The sequence below is a fragment of the Gobius niger genome (assembly GCF_951799975.1).
Source record: "Gobius niger genome assembly, chromosome: 7".
Classification (NCBI taxonomy): domain Eukaryota; kingdom Metazoa; phylum Chordata; class Actinopteri; order Gobiiformes; family Gobiidae; genus Gobius; species Gobius niger.
In genome coordinates, this window is record NC_136858.1 from 14,783,686 (window position 1) to 14,800,129 (window position 16,444).

The following is a 16,444-nucleotide window of genomic DNA, read 5'->3' on the forward strand; positions in this document are numbered from 1 at the left end:
TTTAAGTCATACAAAGCCCAAAACTATATGCTGGTCAGTTTGATCTCTTAACCTTTGGATGTATATCTCCACCAATTACTTTAAAAAACGCTTTGTCAGTTGGCAAGTTACACTACATGCCAAAACATAACCAATTTAGACTTTGGGGTGGCCTAAAAAAAACCAATAATAAATAAATAAACAAAAATAGCTAACATACAAGAAAAAAAAAAAATATATATATATCCATCCATCCATCCATCCATCCATCCATCCATCCATCCATATATCTTCTTCCACTCTTCTGTTTCCGGGTCGTGGGGGCAGCTGTTGGAGCTGCCCAAAACAGCTGCCCAAATCACATTGCACCAGCCCCTATGGCTCCTCCTGCAGGTGGTGGGTCCACTTATTATTATAAGTAGCAGAATTTTTATTATTATTATTATTATTATTATTATTATTATTATTATTATTATTATTATTATTATTATTATTATTATCATTATTATTATTTTATTCCGTCTATGCAAAGACAAACATTGCATTTCACGTTATACTAGAGCCTTGATGAAAACTTTCAGGGGGCTGGCTCTGGCTGACTGTTGTCCCGCGTCTCACTGCAGCTTTGGGTGGCGCCAGAGCTCAAGGAAAAAGCACGCGGCGATTTGGGTAGAAAAAACCCCCCAACATAACTCATGGGTTAATCTTCCCAGTGAGTCGCTTTATGGCTTTGGCAGTCTCCACATCCTACCGCTGTATGAGGAGCGAGTCTTTTTTTATTCCTCTGGTGGTTGCGTTAGCCACTTGCCAGCGACGCAAGGCTCCAGACGAGAAACAATTCACTTACTGGACTTTGACTACAGGGAAGCACCGTTTAGCTTTTGATTTTGTTTGAAGGAAATTAGAGGGAAGTTGGCAGGGGCGAAAGTCCGCCCTGCGCTTCTTCTTTGAGCCGATATCGCTCGCCCATTTATCAGGCTGTATCTGCGCTTTCAGGATTGGGACACTTGAAGAATACACCGGGCTTCTTTTTTTTTTTTTTTTGACGACGTCTGAACTGGACGGGCACAGTAAAGGATTAGGTGTTGCTTCTTCTCGAGTCAGCATACTTCTCATCACTCCATCCGTATGCGCAACGACCCCAGCTGCACTTGGGATGCAGCACCGGTAAGGTAAGCCTTTCCTCTTTGCACTTTCCCCCCTCACACATGCTGCGAATGATGTGAAGTTGAATCAAACTGTACCGGGTGGCGATCAAATACGGCATCCTGTTACGCGCGCAGTAGTGCACATTCAGCATCGTATAAACCAGCTATGCATAGGCGACACGTTGAGATTGAGAATGGCACAATGACAATTATTATTATTATATTTTTTTTTTTTGCTATTTTGACTGGTAAACGCCACATAAATACCAATCCAAAGAGAAGTCATCTCGCTGCCTATATGCAATTACACAAGTCAAATGGCGTGGAAGCAATTATGTAAACGCTATACTTCAAAGTGGAACCTCTTTACACACTGTCACTCTGGATTGCTCGTACAGCGCGATCATTTCCCACTTGAAGGTTGTGTGCCACGTGCTTTTTTTTTTACCCCGCATCTAACTCTTTTTTTAATGATGGAATAACACCGCCTCAGCTCGGAGCAACGCGTGAGTAAATCAATAAAGCCGTTAAGTGTCACATTGGGGATGAAAAATCCTCCGGTGTATATCACATGCATATTGTCTCTGCAATCAACCACTCCGCGGATTTGCATTTTTATGTCCAGCTCGCATGTCAGCAAGGCCAAACGGCAATGATTACAAATCTTTACGCGCGGAATTGAACCCAGTCTTGCTTGGTAAATAATGCGGGCAGCCTTACGCAAACAGACCATAGGGTATTTACTCTAAAACCGATGGAGTTTGACGCCCGAGCGAGCTCTAGAAGGTCACCAAACACGCTGAGAAACCCACTAGCTCTCCCTCCCTTTGTGTATGTGCAGGGAATCGTTCCATTTGAGTTTACTGTACAGGTCTGCTTCTTTAGTTCTGTCCCTAAGAACCAAGTAAATGTGCTTATTGATTTCTGTCTACCCTGGCCTCTACAGTAAATTGCATTCTCATCTGTACGAACACGACACACATTTAAATTTTCATTTATTTGAGAGCTTTCTCGGAGCATCATTCGAAGACGTGATGTGAATTGACCTGTAGGAGCACTTAAAGCAAACAGGTACAGGTATTCTATTTACTATGTTATTGTGTTTCGAGGAGTAACTGGAAAGCTACAGGTTTGCCCTTCACGCTGTGCCGGGAATGCTTAAAAGCTGACTTTTTCATCAGTCTAGGGTCACTTTCTTGCACATTTGGGAGATGAGAGGAGGAGGAGGAGGAAGGGGAGGTGTAAGATCTATTGATATTCTTCCCGTGTCTTGCTCTATAGGCAGCCCATTGTCACGGGCCGCGCCATGGGATAGCATCTGATGATTGAGAGCGGCGTGCGAGAGGTGAAAGTCGACTTGGAAAAAGAAACTAAAGGCTCATTATGGTGAAGGTTAAGGATGCCGCTCACACCTGCTTAAATGCGTGAGGCGCAGGTGGGACGCGGAAAGGGAGTTTGAAAAGTGTAGCCCCGGCAAAGAGTTTGGAAAGATAATATTGTTGATGTTGACACTTCTGCAAGTCCAAGACAAGTGACAGTATCGGAAGCAATGGGCCAGGTCTTGATCAATGTGTCTTTGGTTGGAATCGAGAACAGTGGTGATAAATGGTGACTTAGTGGTTGTTGTCTTTTAATATTCAAGAGCAGCTATGCATTGACTTTTTACGGAGTCCCAAGCCAGCATAGTTTTTTGTGCCAATACTCAGAAGGTAGGTATATATCAGCAAATTATCGGCGATGTAATACCTCTATACAAGGAAGCCACAATGTATCACAAAATCACTGAGGTCTTCCATTTAGCTGAGAGATTGTGCACACACTTTCTAAAACCAAACGTATGGTGACTTAAATGGACCTGATGTTTTCCATGTAATGGAATGGCAGACATTTGTGCGACAAACGTTGTACATCTAATTATAAGGCATTTGAATCAATTTCATGAAATTGCAGGATAGTTTTCCAGCACTTATGTGACCTGAAAAGTGACCCTGCAAGTTGTGAAGAATTGGGATGCTACAAATATCTTAGGAAAGGTAGGAATGAATTTAGACAACCATCCATCCCATCCATCCATCCAATCCTTTTTCATTGTTTGTTAGCAAAAAAAAAAATCATGTTTAGGACCTTTAACTTTCAATAAAATGTCACAATAGTATTGTTAACGGATATAGAACATTGCATTTTTTGTTCTAACAGCACATACAGCCCCAGAAGATTAAAATCAGTGCCAAATTCTTGATTTTAAGTTTAATTCTTCATTTCAATCCATTTCGCCAAATGACCACTGGAGTCAGGATTCTAATTTTACCAAGTGCTCTTTTCGTATTTATTCAGTCACTCTTTGTTTTGGACTTATTCTTGGAAATGATGACATAACACAGGCAAATCTCGAACAGCTGGCTGCGCTGCTAGCATTGAACATGTGCGGACAAAACCAAGGCCAAGTCACGAACTTTGTACCCATATTATAGTTCAAGGACCACTGATTAGATTTGACTTACAGTTTATTCAGAGTGATAACATTGGCTTCCATTTATTGATAAATCAGCCTTGGCATGCAATGTTTAAATGGGAAACATTCTTGAGAGCATAATACAATTTGTGCGGTGTATCAAATGCAGTGTAGCGCCCAAAGAACCCATCTCCAGCTCCAGATCTTGGCCCTGGTTTAACTACATAGCTAATCATCTATATTGTGCATGTGTTGGGTTGTGGGAGAAATCCACCAATGAGGAGACATGCAAACTCCAAAGGAAAGCTCACACACTTTAAGATTGCAGTGTGGATGGTCTAATAATAAAGGCTGCATTAATAAGTTACAAATGAAGCCTAGGCGTTAATTCAACCTGGGAGCCTAATTTCAGCATCACATACCTCCAGCCAATGATTGCTTCCGTGAGGGCCACACCTCCACCTCAGCCATCAGTGTAAGAGCCGCACCTCCGTAGCAGCCAATCATCGCCATCGGTCCCGCTTTTAAGCCCCACCAATCATGGTTCGTTCGCTTCCCAGCTGTGCTGCGACCCACCTCCGCCCCATCTCCGCCTCTTCCGTCCATGGCTTCTCCCTGCTGCATCTTCACGGGTCTTCCAAACCACCACCAGTGTCCAGGCTCTGGGTGAAGACATCCCTAACTACAAGCTGTTCATCCATACTAACTTTCATACATTGATGTCTACCGCCGGGGTCTGATCACCAAAACTAGTATACATGTCAGTAAATCTTCCTAATCGCTGCTTTTGTCTGTTTGAGTCTATCCAGGTTGAAAACCCTCTATGTGGTCTTATTTTTGTATAAATGATGCTAATCCTGGAGTTTAGTGAATCTCTTTAAACATAATTAATCCATAACTCTTTGATTCTGTGTGATGAGTTTTTGCAGTTACGTTTTCAGTCTTTTGCCGTACAGTATGTTTCCTCATTCAGGTGCACTGCCGTGGAGCGTTGCATGTTCCCCTATGTACGCGACCAACTAATTCATGGTCGGCCAGGCAGAAAGATTTATCTGTAGCAAGTGCATGAAATTGCCATGCACTGCAGAACTGACTCTCGACCTGATGATGGAGAGACATAAAAGGGAGAGATTTGTGTGTGCTAATGGTTCCCAGGTAGCACTGATCAAGGCAGCAATCTTCTTTTAGAAAGCACTGAACAGGAAATGGGCACAAAAGAGCAAACACAGGGGAGTAACAAAGATCTTCTCAGCCAGGCAAATGAGGGGAACTTTAAAGGGAGAAGTTGACGAAGTGCAAAAGTTTACAAGTCTTTATTTATGCACTCAGACGCTGCTGGCTGCATCTTGAATTAAGAGAACTCCTGCCAAGCAGAAATTTTGGCTTGATGCAGCCCAGCTTTTAGATGTGGGAACTGGGAAATATCTTAATTTTCTAAATTTGGACGTACAATGTGTCATCTGCTAGATCTTCCCTGTATTTAACCAAAAGTTGTTACATTAGTCATTAAATTTGTTTAGGTCAAGTTCTGTCAAAGCAACTGTCTATGGGAACTGGCTGATGTACAGTTACATTTTTATTTTCTTATTTTAATTCTTCTTGAAATATGATTGTAATAGGGCTCATATTCCATCTATTCTCGCATCCATTCTGCATTCATTCAATTTGAACTTGTAGCCCTTTATACAGTTGCGTATTGGGACCTCATTTCTCCACACAAGTTTTATATTTTGGCCACTTGCATTCAGCTCGTCAGCACAACAAATTGATAGTTACAGGTTTAGCTCACCTGGAGAATCGTCAGACCATGGAGTCAGATTGTCTCGGGTTGAAATGCATTGGATAGGCGGTATGACAAGAGTAGGGAATCCATGACCCAATGCAATTTCTTTTGTTTTTGGATGATCGACCGCAAAAATAAGACTGAAACTGCAATTTGATTCAGGAAATGAGTGAAATATTTAATTTGCTTTGGGTTGTAAATGCATTTGTGATGGACTCTATTGTTCCAAGTGTTTGCATCGATGCAGATTTGGGGCTAAGACCGTGTCCAGGACGTTGGGACCAGATTGACACAGTGGACATGTCAGAGCACACGGCAAGAAACACACATACTGACACCTGAAAACTCCACACACACAAAGTCCATCTTGGCCTAAGAATTGAACCTGTGACCTGTCCTCACATTTTTCTACTATTTGGATGCTTTCCAACTTGTATTGATTCATACAAAACTACATTTGCTCCAAAAGGTTAGGATGTACCAATGAAATAGAGCTACTTAAACTTTTTCTGTTTCTTAGTAGTTGTTGTACAAAACTGAAAAATAAAAGCTTAAACTGATTATCCAAGTGATTGCTACTAATTCGTATCACACAAGCCATATCACATAATAGATGCAATGCGCCAATCACATTTATACTGCAATTATTTTTAGGTTATGTTGACTCCAAATAGGAAAATCTTATTATCTGTAAGACTTTCTAGCTCTGTACTTTTGATCTCTGCTGACATGTTCTGAGATGCAGGTTATTTGTATTATGTATTTGTAGTTCACATTTAACTTTTTTTAAATTCGCACAGACTTGCTTAGAAACTTTGTACTACGGATTTGCTTCAAAAACATAAATCACAAGTCTCATCGCAGTTCCAATACTTATTATGTTGAAATTAGATCAGCCCTGTTCCAAGAAGCTACCCAGATGTAATTATTGGAAACACTATCTTTTGCAGATACATTTTGTCAGCCTGTTATCAACAAAGATTAGCAGCAACAATAGTGTGTGTTTTTGTCAATCTGTATTCATCAAACCAGGTGCATTTCCCTGGTGTTTGACAAGTGCCGGGTAAAAAAAAGTTTGCATGCATGGAGCAGTGCAGAGAGAGAGTTAGATGTGAGTCAGAAAGGCTAACGCGCCGCTAGTCGCTCTGAAAGCGGATAACAAGCGTAGATTTGGGCAATGACAATCACTACGACGGAATCCTTTTTAGTGGATATTCTTTATTATGCGGTGTGAACTCAGGTGAGAGACAGGCAGTTCATTATCTGAAAGTCAGGAAGGAGAAAATGATACATTGTTGCCACAATAGCCACTGAATCCGTGTCTCGGTTGAAGCATGGAGACTCTGGATGATTGGAAGTGGGCTGTCAGGGCATGCTAAGTTTGAAAACAACTTGGAATTGAACTCAATTTGAATACGAACGAGTGGCGTACCAATCCTCTGTGGCAATATCTGTTTGTACTCGGCAACCGGTTGAAATCTTATCAACAAAAGCTCATGTGGCTGAGTATTGTGTTGCTGGGTTGTGGGGTGCTGCTGTTTTCGCCTTCAAAAACATGCGTGACATATAATCCTCCAGCTAGGTTGGTAGCCTTGATCATCAACACATCCATCCATCCATCCATTTTCTTCCACTTGTCCATTGCCGGGTCGTGGGGGCAGCTGTTGGAGCTGCCCATATCACATTGCACCAGCCCCTATGGCTCCTCCTGCAGGTGGTGGGTCCACAGAAGGACGGCCTCACGATTCCAACTGGGCCTGTTGGTCTCTCATAAGGGGCTTCTGAACCGCTCTTTGTCTGACCCGTCACCTAGGACCTGTTTGCCATGGGAGACCCTACTAGGGGCACGAAGCCCCCGACAACATAGCCCCCAGGATCACTCAGGTGCCCAAACCCCTCCACCACGTTAAGGTGGCGGTTCCAGGAGGGGATCATCAACACAGTTCAAGATAAAATATATATATACAGTATATGTAGTTTTCAGCCACTACACTGTGCTTACGCATCTCTCCTGACAGTTTGCCCCTTATGTTTTTGTGTTCATTTTAAATGTCAAGTGAATAAAAAGCAAGTCTTGCAAACACAACACCACTTATTTGCTGACTTGGAGTGTTTTGCCGACTGCTTGTTTAATTGTAAAGAAGTGTACTCACCACAGTTGGACAGTCAGTAACTTTAGGCAAATGCAGAACAGAATGTTGTCCAGTTTCTTCACTTTATTGCACTATTTTTTCAGAGAAAAGCGACCTTAGCTACAAGGCCTATCCTAATACTTTTTTTTCTCGCCCAGCAAATGACTGCCTTATTTGTGGCGCACAGCAATGAGCTCGACTTGGATTTGGGGACTGACTTATGCATGGCTCCTTACTCTTACTGAAAAAAACAAAAATCGTAGAAGTTATGAAACTGTTGTCAACACGATCATTTGTAAAAAAGCATATTACGTTTTGAGATCGCTGCCATTATTTCAGCCTGTACTCACAAACAGCTTCCCACTTGAGGCAGGAAGGAATGACCTCAGTTTCATTCTTAAATGTGTCTATTGAATACTGTAGATTGGCGTGGGCGATGTGCCAACACATACTCTTAGACTCCAGGCCACTTCTGTTGCTTGACAATAGCAGAAAACAGTTGTCTGTGTTATTTGCAAATCATTAATTCATTTTCTATAATATATTTTCCCCATATGTTTGAGTTTCTGGTGCAAAATGTTCAGCTGAAAAACTTGCGGAAGGGGATAGTCTATGGTTGCAGGGATTTGTGTCATGTCAATGTTTTTTTTTAAGGGGGAGAGTCGCGGGGTCCTCACGCTGCTGAAACTGGGTGAATACTGGATATGATATCGGGTATCGCTATCAGCTACAAATATCCGATACTGAAACTACAAGTTTTGTCCCTTAAAAATGCGACTTTTACTACCTAAATCAAAATAATGAAACAAAAAATAATCTGAATATGGGCATGCTGTATATAATTTTGAAGCTAAGAACCTGGAGAATTCAATCTGAGTTAGTTAAGCGTATTTTTGCTCTCCGTGCAAAATGCTTCAGTTAGCATCAGTATGCTAAAGCTAGCAGGAGCTAATGCTACTGCTAACGAAAACTAATCAAGGCTGGTTCAGAAACTATGATAGAAATCCCTTAAGTAGCCGGATAAAATAAAATCGACCACAGCTGAAGCCAAGTGTTTGTATTTTAGTTTAAGAAATAACTGATCTAATATATTTGTAATGATCAGATCACTTAATGTGAGGTGTTTATATTCATGTAACCTAAAGCCTGTCATATACCCAAGGATGTAGAAAACTCCAGTGATCCAGTAAAAAGAGACAGTCTTTTGAATGCTCCCAGTAAAGAGCCGTAAATCCAAGTTTGGATGAGACGCATGTTTGAGGACTTATTTTAGTGTTTAGGCCTGAGCTTGTCTTCATGTGGATGGAACCTTCGATTAAACACATTTTAATTTGCGGCTGGAGTTGGGGGTAATAAAATAAGTTGGACCAGCCTGTATTCATGGCAAATGACGGTCACCAGCTCAATGTCGTGTGACTCGCACTGAGTGAGCAGTGCACTTGACAGTTGATTATTAATTTGGGATGTTCAAAATGGTGGGATTGGACAGTGCAGTGGCCAGCTTTACACTAACAGTGCTTATCGCTGCTGTGTTGTTGGGCAAGTCACTTTATCCAACTCGCCTTTAGTCCTTAAATGTGTGTGCTAAGTGAAAGTGTTCTTGATGTAAAGTGTTCCGAGGACTCAGAGAAGTGCTTTATAAATGTAAAAATGTTTTTCGTTGCATGAGTAGTTCCAATATTACGATGCCAGACCACGTTTCCCTCTTGTCAATCATATGAACTTAAGCTCAAAATCTCACACTAGTAATGCCAATATTATTTGCACATTTGCTCTCTAAATGCAAGATTCATAGGGTCTGTGAACTATACATTTACTTAGCCTTCATCTAATGAGCTGGCTCCACTGCTGCATTCACATCCACGTCGATCGTCCACGGCATCTGCTTCTAAATAATTTTCACATTTAAAATTTTCCTCTGGCAGCAAGCGGATGGGAGATTTTGTGTTTGCGGATATGCAGATTATTTTCCTCTATAATTTGGGAGGCGAGCTGCAAGTGTCCATATGTTTGCTGAGTGAAATTCTATTTGCATAAATTAATATTGGCTCTGTCTTAAAATAAACAGTTATGTCAAAGGCAAACATGGAGAAATAGTGTGGATTACCATAGTATAATAGGCCGAATTATTCGAGGCACAGGGCTTCTATGACTGTAGCCTTGCTTTAATTTAACACTTTATTTAAAGTTAAGTATTTAGATGTATTCATTTTTCATTGTTTATCATGAAGGGTAATGTAAGAGACTTAAAGGTGCATTATGGAACAGTTAATGCAAAACCTTGATATGAGTAATTCTCTCTTTGTGGCTCAATAGCTGTATGGCTGGTTAGCATTTTACTTTCCATCTTATGACACTGCAGGACCAATTGTTTTTATATCAAGATGGAAAGTAAAGGAGCCATGCTAACCACCCATACAGCCGCTGGGTCACTGTAAGGTCATATGCGCACTCATACAAAAGACCAGCAGGGGAGTACTTTCTCAGTGTATTTTATAACTCATAATATCTAACATAAGAGCATTATGTTTGATCTGAATGGGTATTTTTGTAAAAGGCACTCGAGAGACGTATGAACTGCTAGAATGAACACTGGGGGATGAAGAAGAAGATACTTTATTTATATAGCACCTTTTGGGAGATAAAATCACAAAATGCTTCAACAAGAACAAGTTTATCAAAAACAACTAAGTGTTAAAAAAATGAACAAAGAAAATATCAAATGAGAGTGTGAGTGAGTGGTTCCTTGATCTAAGTATATAACTTTGAGTAAGGAAAATCCAGAGGTGACCAAGCCTTGCCGGCCCTAAACTGGAAATCAGAGCGGCCTCTTCCCACTGGCTTTTAATTCAAGCTGAGCAAGACATTTTGATTATGCTGCAGTGTTTACATTTTTGGGCTATTTTATATTGTTGTTATTTTGTACTACATTGTTGTTGTACTAGCTTACTTTTTTATTATTCCGTTAAGTATGTTTTTGTGTGCTTTCTGTAATTTTGCATTGAATATGGAAAGCACTTTGGGGCAGTACTCTATGTTAAATGTGCTACTATGTATAAACAAAGTTGATCTTGACCAGGACAGGGTGCCAAAATGGAGTAAGGCCAAGAGCAGAGGTCATCAGTTGGCGGCACAGGGAAACATTCAGGCCCCTGACCTCCCATCTGCTTTTGCTCATAAGGATAACGTGAAATGCAAATGTTTAAGTATATTTTATATCAAATATGCAAAGCTTAATGTAAATTATGTGTATAAGTTTATTCTCTGTGGCACTTTCCCTCCAAGCGTCTGTCAAGAAACAATTTTGGTTCACTGGCAAATACAATTTGTGGAACCATTTTCAGGAAGTAGATAATTCACTGTGGCAAACCAAAAAAAGCAAAAATAAAGCATAAATTATCAGCAGAAGCTGCTGTTTTTGGGACCGCAGGTGTTGGCACTACATTGTTGTAAATGGCTAGTATCCCACACACACATGGACCTCTTTAAACCATGGAGTTAAGGGCAGCTCTGGAGGTCGGTCCGCTGTGGGGCGAGATACTGACCCCATTTCAGTCCAGCGGCAAGAGACATAAACTCCGACCTATCCCTCCTCAGCTGCGCACAGCCTCTTGGTTTGAAGTGCACTGTGTTGACGAACTCTGTCTGCTCACTGGAAGTCTAGCACAGGAAGGGTAGGTTCTGATGTTTACTGGCATCGATGTTGTGGCTGTGTACGGTTTTCAGCACCATGGAGAGCTCCGGATAAAAGGCATGCTGACAGATCTGGTCCAAATTCCAGAAAGTGGCACTGAATGTATTGTAAAAGTTCTATTCTAAAGGTTCAACTTATTTTATTTTGACATGTTCCAAGTTGTTCTCTTATACAATGGGTTCTTCAAGTATTCATATCCTTCAGTTTAGTCTTATTTAGTTACGTTGATGTCTAATAGAGAAAATGTTTACGTTTTTATGTATTGGCTGATGTAAAGTAGAGGCTCTCTTAATAATAATACAAATAATACCTTTAATTTATAATGCAAACGATGGTCTCATGGACGGCACAGATGGACTGATTATGAGTGCAGAGCAGAGGAGGACACATGTGTCTGCGGGACAGGCAGCATGAGGCAGTGGGGATGCAAGCGGAGATGCGAGCGCTAAGTAAAATGAATGATTGTGTGCGTGCCATAAAATTGCCAAAACCTTTCACCAAACTGCTTTACAGAAGCGAGCAGATGCTTGGTCCATAAGGACCCGTTTCAAGAGCAGCTTAAGGGCCTTGCCCAAAACAATGTTTAGTACATGTTTAGTCATGTAAATCTACGTGATGCATGTGTCCACACGGATCATGAAATGCCTAGATTTGACAAAAAAAATATAATCAATTAATATAAATATAATTTTGGTGGTCAGATGGGCCGATGAGGCAGACTACTTGCCTTGCTTCTGTCAGTCTACCCCAGGGCAGCTGTGGCTACAATTGTAGCTTACCACCACCAAGTATGGAGTGAATGAATAATGCACAACATTGTAAAGCGACTTTGAGCATCTGGAAAAGCGGTATATAAGATTAATGCATTATTATCATTATCATTATTATTATTATTATTATTATTATTATTATTATTATTATTATTATTATTATTATTATTATTATTATTATTATTATAATGCTTTGTCCTAAACAATGTGGAGGTAACTGTGCGCATGTGCAAACTGCTTGAAAACTTTACAAGTCAGCAATATGGCAGAGTGTTCCTGCGAGCGTGTTCACATCGTGGAAATACACATTAGTTTGAACTTACTGGTGAAAAGGACAATACAGCGCTGGTGGCAAAGCTAAAGAGGAAAACCACGATGAAGCTCGCCCTGGCTACATGCTAACACGCTTAGCTTGGCAGTATCGGTCCTTCCAATGTAATCTACAAACTCGTAGATGGTTATGTGGTTGAGGAAAGCTGCACAATTAATCTAGGTCAAGTTGAGTATGTTGTGTTATTTGTTACCAATTCAATGCACTTGGTATTGCGTAAGAGCTCCTTTACAGACGTCCTTTTTGTTGAAAGACTGGCCCAGTTTTGGACAGAGCCAAACTGTCAGACATATAGCGAACAAAGCTATGCTTTTGTACGTCAAATTGTTCATGCTCATTATTGTTGCCTATTGCTGTCATTTGTCCACATACAAAATAAAGCTCAGAAGCAAATGTATTGTGCTATTATTGCATTACCTTCATAATAAAGTAGCTCAGTAACGTAGCAAACTACTTTTCCAGTGGAGAAGCGAGCTAATTTAACAAGTTACTTTTAAGTAATGTTCCTCAACACTGGTCCTAAAATACACGTCCTTAATATATGTCATTATACGTTTTGTTTTCTCACTCCTGCTGGAGTTGTTAACATAACACAAAACCACTAAATGACTGAGGAGATTCAGTCGAGGGTATACAAGTTAACTTCCATAAATGTCCATAAGTTCTTTTGTGGAAACTTCTTTTATGTACCTTTACCTAACCCTTACCTAACCTTTTTCCTCAGAAGAACAGAAGACAGAAGAACTCTCATATGGAGCTTGAGTGGGTCACGGCTTATTGACCATGTGGAGCGTTTGTCTCCTCAGGTTTGAAAGGCTGTAGCAACACCAAACCAAGAAGATTACAGTGCGGCCTGTACTTTGCCTTTTTTTTTAATTTTTTATAAATTATGTTTGTGTGATTTATATTCTGGTGCGCTCAGTAGTCTGGAATTTTTGATGGATTTGTTTTCTTAAGTATATTGAAAATAATGTCCAATAAAATTTATTAAGTTGAGTTAAAATATACATTCAACTTGATAAAAGAAGGTGGTGATCTTTATGGGATCAAAACAGCAAACAAAAAATAAAGCCTTATTCTTCCTGCGTACCTTTGTGGTCTTTGTGCGTTTGCTCACTCACGCAAAAAGACCAAAGATGTTGTGAGCATTTAGTCTCTCCTCCTCTTCTCTATGGGGCCAAACTGGGTGATGTTAGAAGCGACCAAGCTCTTCCACGTTTTCCGTATTTAAATGCAGTTACGTGAGTAGTTACACGATCCAAGTCTAGTCACACAAAATAACACCTTACCTTACCACTTGACTACGCAGACGTCAAAGTGCTACTAAGGTGTTGTTACGCCTTAGATTGTAGTGCCCCTTTTTATCCACTTAGAAAATCGACATGTTTCATTTTGCTTTCGTCTAAGCTCAGGTAAGAACATATCTCAGTATGGACGAATATTGGACTATTCCTTATACCAAGCGCATTTTCTCCAGTTCAGCTTTACCCAAATCTAAAAGCTTCTCGACTGGAATTTGCAATCAACAGTATAGGCTAGTGGAACGCCTCATTTGAAAGCTAAGACCCACAAAACTGACAACGGTTTTTCCTTACATTTTTGTTGTTTGTTATGTTCCTTTTTCATCACTTGGTTTGTTGCATTTTTGTTGCTTTTTTGAGGCCCTTTTGGTTGCATTTTTATCCTCATTTACATTAGCCTGGCTAACTCCACAAGTGATATTTAGTCTGGGGACCACCAATTCATTTTCTCGTAGGAGAGGTGTGGTTTACGATTGGCCATAGTCGTTTATTGGGTGATACGAATGAGAATGTTTATCATATGCATCTACACGTAGCCAATCGTATCATCGTATCAGATCATCATTATAAATCATTGCTGTAAACTTTCGAGCTAAACTGTTGAGAACACGGTCTAAAGCTTGATCAAAAAATAGTGTCGCGTCTGCTGCTGTCATGTTGGATCTGTAAATGAACTTTTATTTTCTATTCGGAAACAAACTACAAGCTTCCGTCGAATAGCGCAACATCATTTTCCCTCCTCGTTCTGTGATTGGTCCCTAAATCCTTGCGAACATTTTGGCCATTGTCTCCAGACTGCTGTGAAGTTCAAAATGATTCGAGAGGACACAGCAGTTTGGCGTTAGCCAGGCTACATTTACGTCTCGCTATTTTTACTTTTTTTTTTTTTTTCATGAAGCTTTAAGACTTGGTTACAGTCGAACTGGAGAAAGTGTGCTTGGTTAAGGCGAGGACTAAGAGGTTTTAACATCTTAGTTTTCATTTCCATTCACAATTATTTTATTTTTTCCACATTTAAAACAAAAGGGGACCGAATTGACACTATAATCCAAATATGGTCATTTCCTGTCTGGGAACTACGGCTAAAGTGGGGATATATAGTAGATACTGTATATACAGGCGCATGCATACGTTGCAAAAGCTTTTATCCAATGAGGTTTTATTTACATTTGTGTGACAACATCTCCACTTTAGTAGCTCCTAGAAACTCCAAACTTTCCGGTCTTGAATTTAACAGTTGCCACAATAGTAGTAATTTGAGCCATTCACTCAAGTTCACACTGTCATTTTTCAAAGTGTCTGCTCATACAGTGCTCCTCGCCAATGCTGAATAATGTCCCCCTTCACAACACACTCCCGTTTTTGCTCCCACAGACTTGGTTAAACAGAGCTTCAGACAGTGCAGCGCCTCTGGTGGGCCGCCCTTCAATGACGTCCCATGAAATCTATCAGTCGGCGGAAGTCTCCCTTTCCTCTCTGCAGCATTTGCTTGCGTTCGATTATTCTCCTCACTCTCCTCCAGCATGTTCATTCTTTGAAACAGTTCAAGCGTCGTGCATAACATCCACCCCTCAACCCCCACGAATGAAAGGCGCCTCCAAAAAAAAATAAAAAATCCTCAAGTTCTTATCTGTCTGAGGCGCAGTACGGCTCTGCAACGGAATCCGCACTTCGGGCCTAAAAATAGCTCGCCCTACCATCACGCGAGGATCCAGCGCTGGGAGGCAATCACAGGTTTAGGCGCTCTCGAAATATGAATCAGGGATGACATTTCACTGATGATTATGCTTAAAGTCACAGATAAAGCTCTTTCTTACCACGGGACATGTACTTTTGGATAAATCGGATCACCCACTCACCGCTCCAGTCACGGAGACTCAGCCGCCGCAAAATGTGCTTTCAAAATGAGATATTAAAGTGCCAGGGAGTAATTGGTTGTAACCTAGAACATGTGGGACCAAATTGGCAAGAGTCAGCCGTGGGTTCTTGGGGTGGGATGCTTTCCTTTTGCAATTACCTGTCCTGCAATGGCAATATAGGTGTTTTAATATTATCATCAAATTATTGTCAAATACAAAGGCACAGACAGGTAATTTTAAATAAGATCTTCATGTAGCAAGGTCTCGTTGATCTATTTCCGCGTCGACACATAAAGCATAAAGGATTTAGCGGGGGAATTGTCGGCGGATTACCTTTTACATGCGCAGCACGAGCCAGCGGCGCTGGAATTATAGGTGCGCTGCGCAGAAGATTTAGAGGTCTATTTGCAGACGGTGTTTGTAATTATGTTTCCATTAGAGCTGTATAAGAGCAGTCGGATCAACAGGATTCCCGGGACAAGGGACAATGTAAGAGCGGCAATTTTTCCCCCTCCTGCTTGGAATGGGAGTGGGTTGGATTGAATTTTAGAAGGAGAAGACAGGCTGCATGTTAAGGTGAGACATGGCAGGTGGAGGTATTGATTTTTTCACACAGTGGTCGAAGTAGAGATTTTTTGCTTGTTTCCTCTTTAGACCAAGTACATTTTCTCCAGTTTGGCTTTACCCAAATCTAAATACTTCTTTAAAAAAGTGTCAAAATAGCAACAAAAATGAGACGAAAGAATGTGAACGTAACACGAGGAAGATCTGTTTAGATAAGTTTTGTCGCTCTTAAGATGGGCAGACACTGTGCGATTTGAGACACGATTTAGAACAAGTTACATTAATCTGAGTCGCATATGAGAGGTGTACGACCCCACGGTGAAGGTGCTCACGACGAGATATGACATGCATTACTCTGGATTCTTGCTTGGTCTGTCATATCATCCCCTCAAACAGTGTGTCTACATCTTCATCTATTAAATTACTTTGGC

General features: G+C 40.8%; 1 protein-coding gene across 2 annotated transcripts in view; it reads left to right on the forward strand.

Moving 5' to 3' along the window:
• The first annotated feature begins 662 nt into the window (after window positions 1-662).
• LOC306965443 (protocadherin-15-like) overlaps window positions 663-16,444 on the forward strand; it is a 494,180-nt gene continuing 478,398 nt past the window's right edge. The window contains exon 1 of one of the 2 annotated variants that reach the window (XM_079559864.1): window positions 663-1,151. The gene's annotated coding sequence lies outside the window, so the exon portion shown is untranslated. The remainder of the gene's footprint in view (window positions 1,152-16,444) is intronic. The other variant, XM_079559865.1, reaches the window with a different exon arrangement.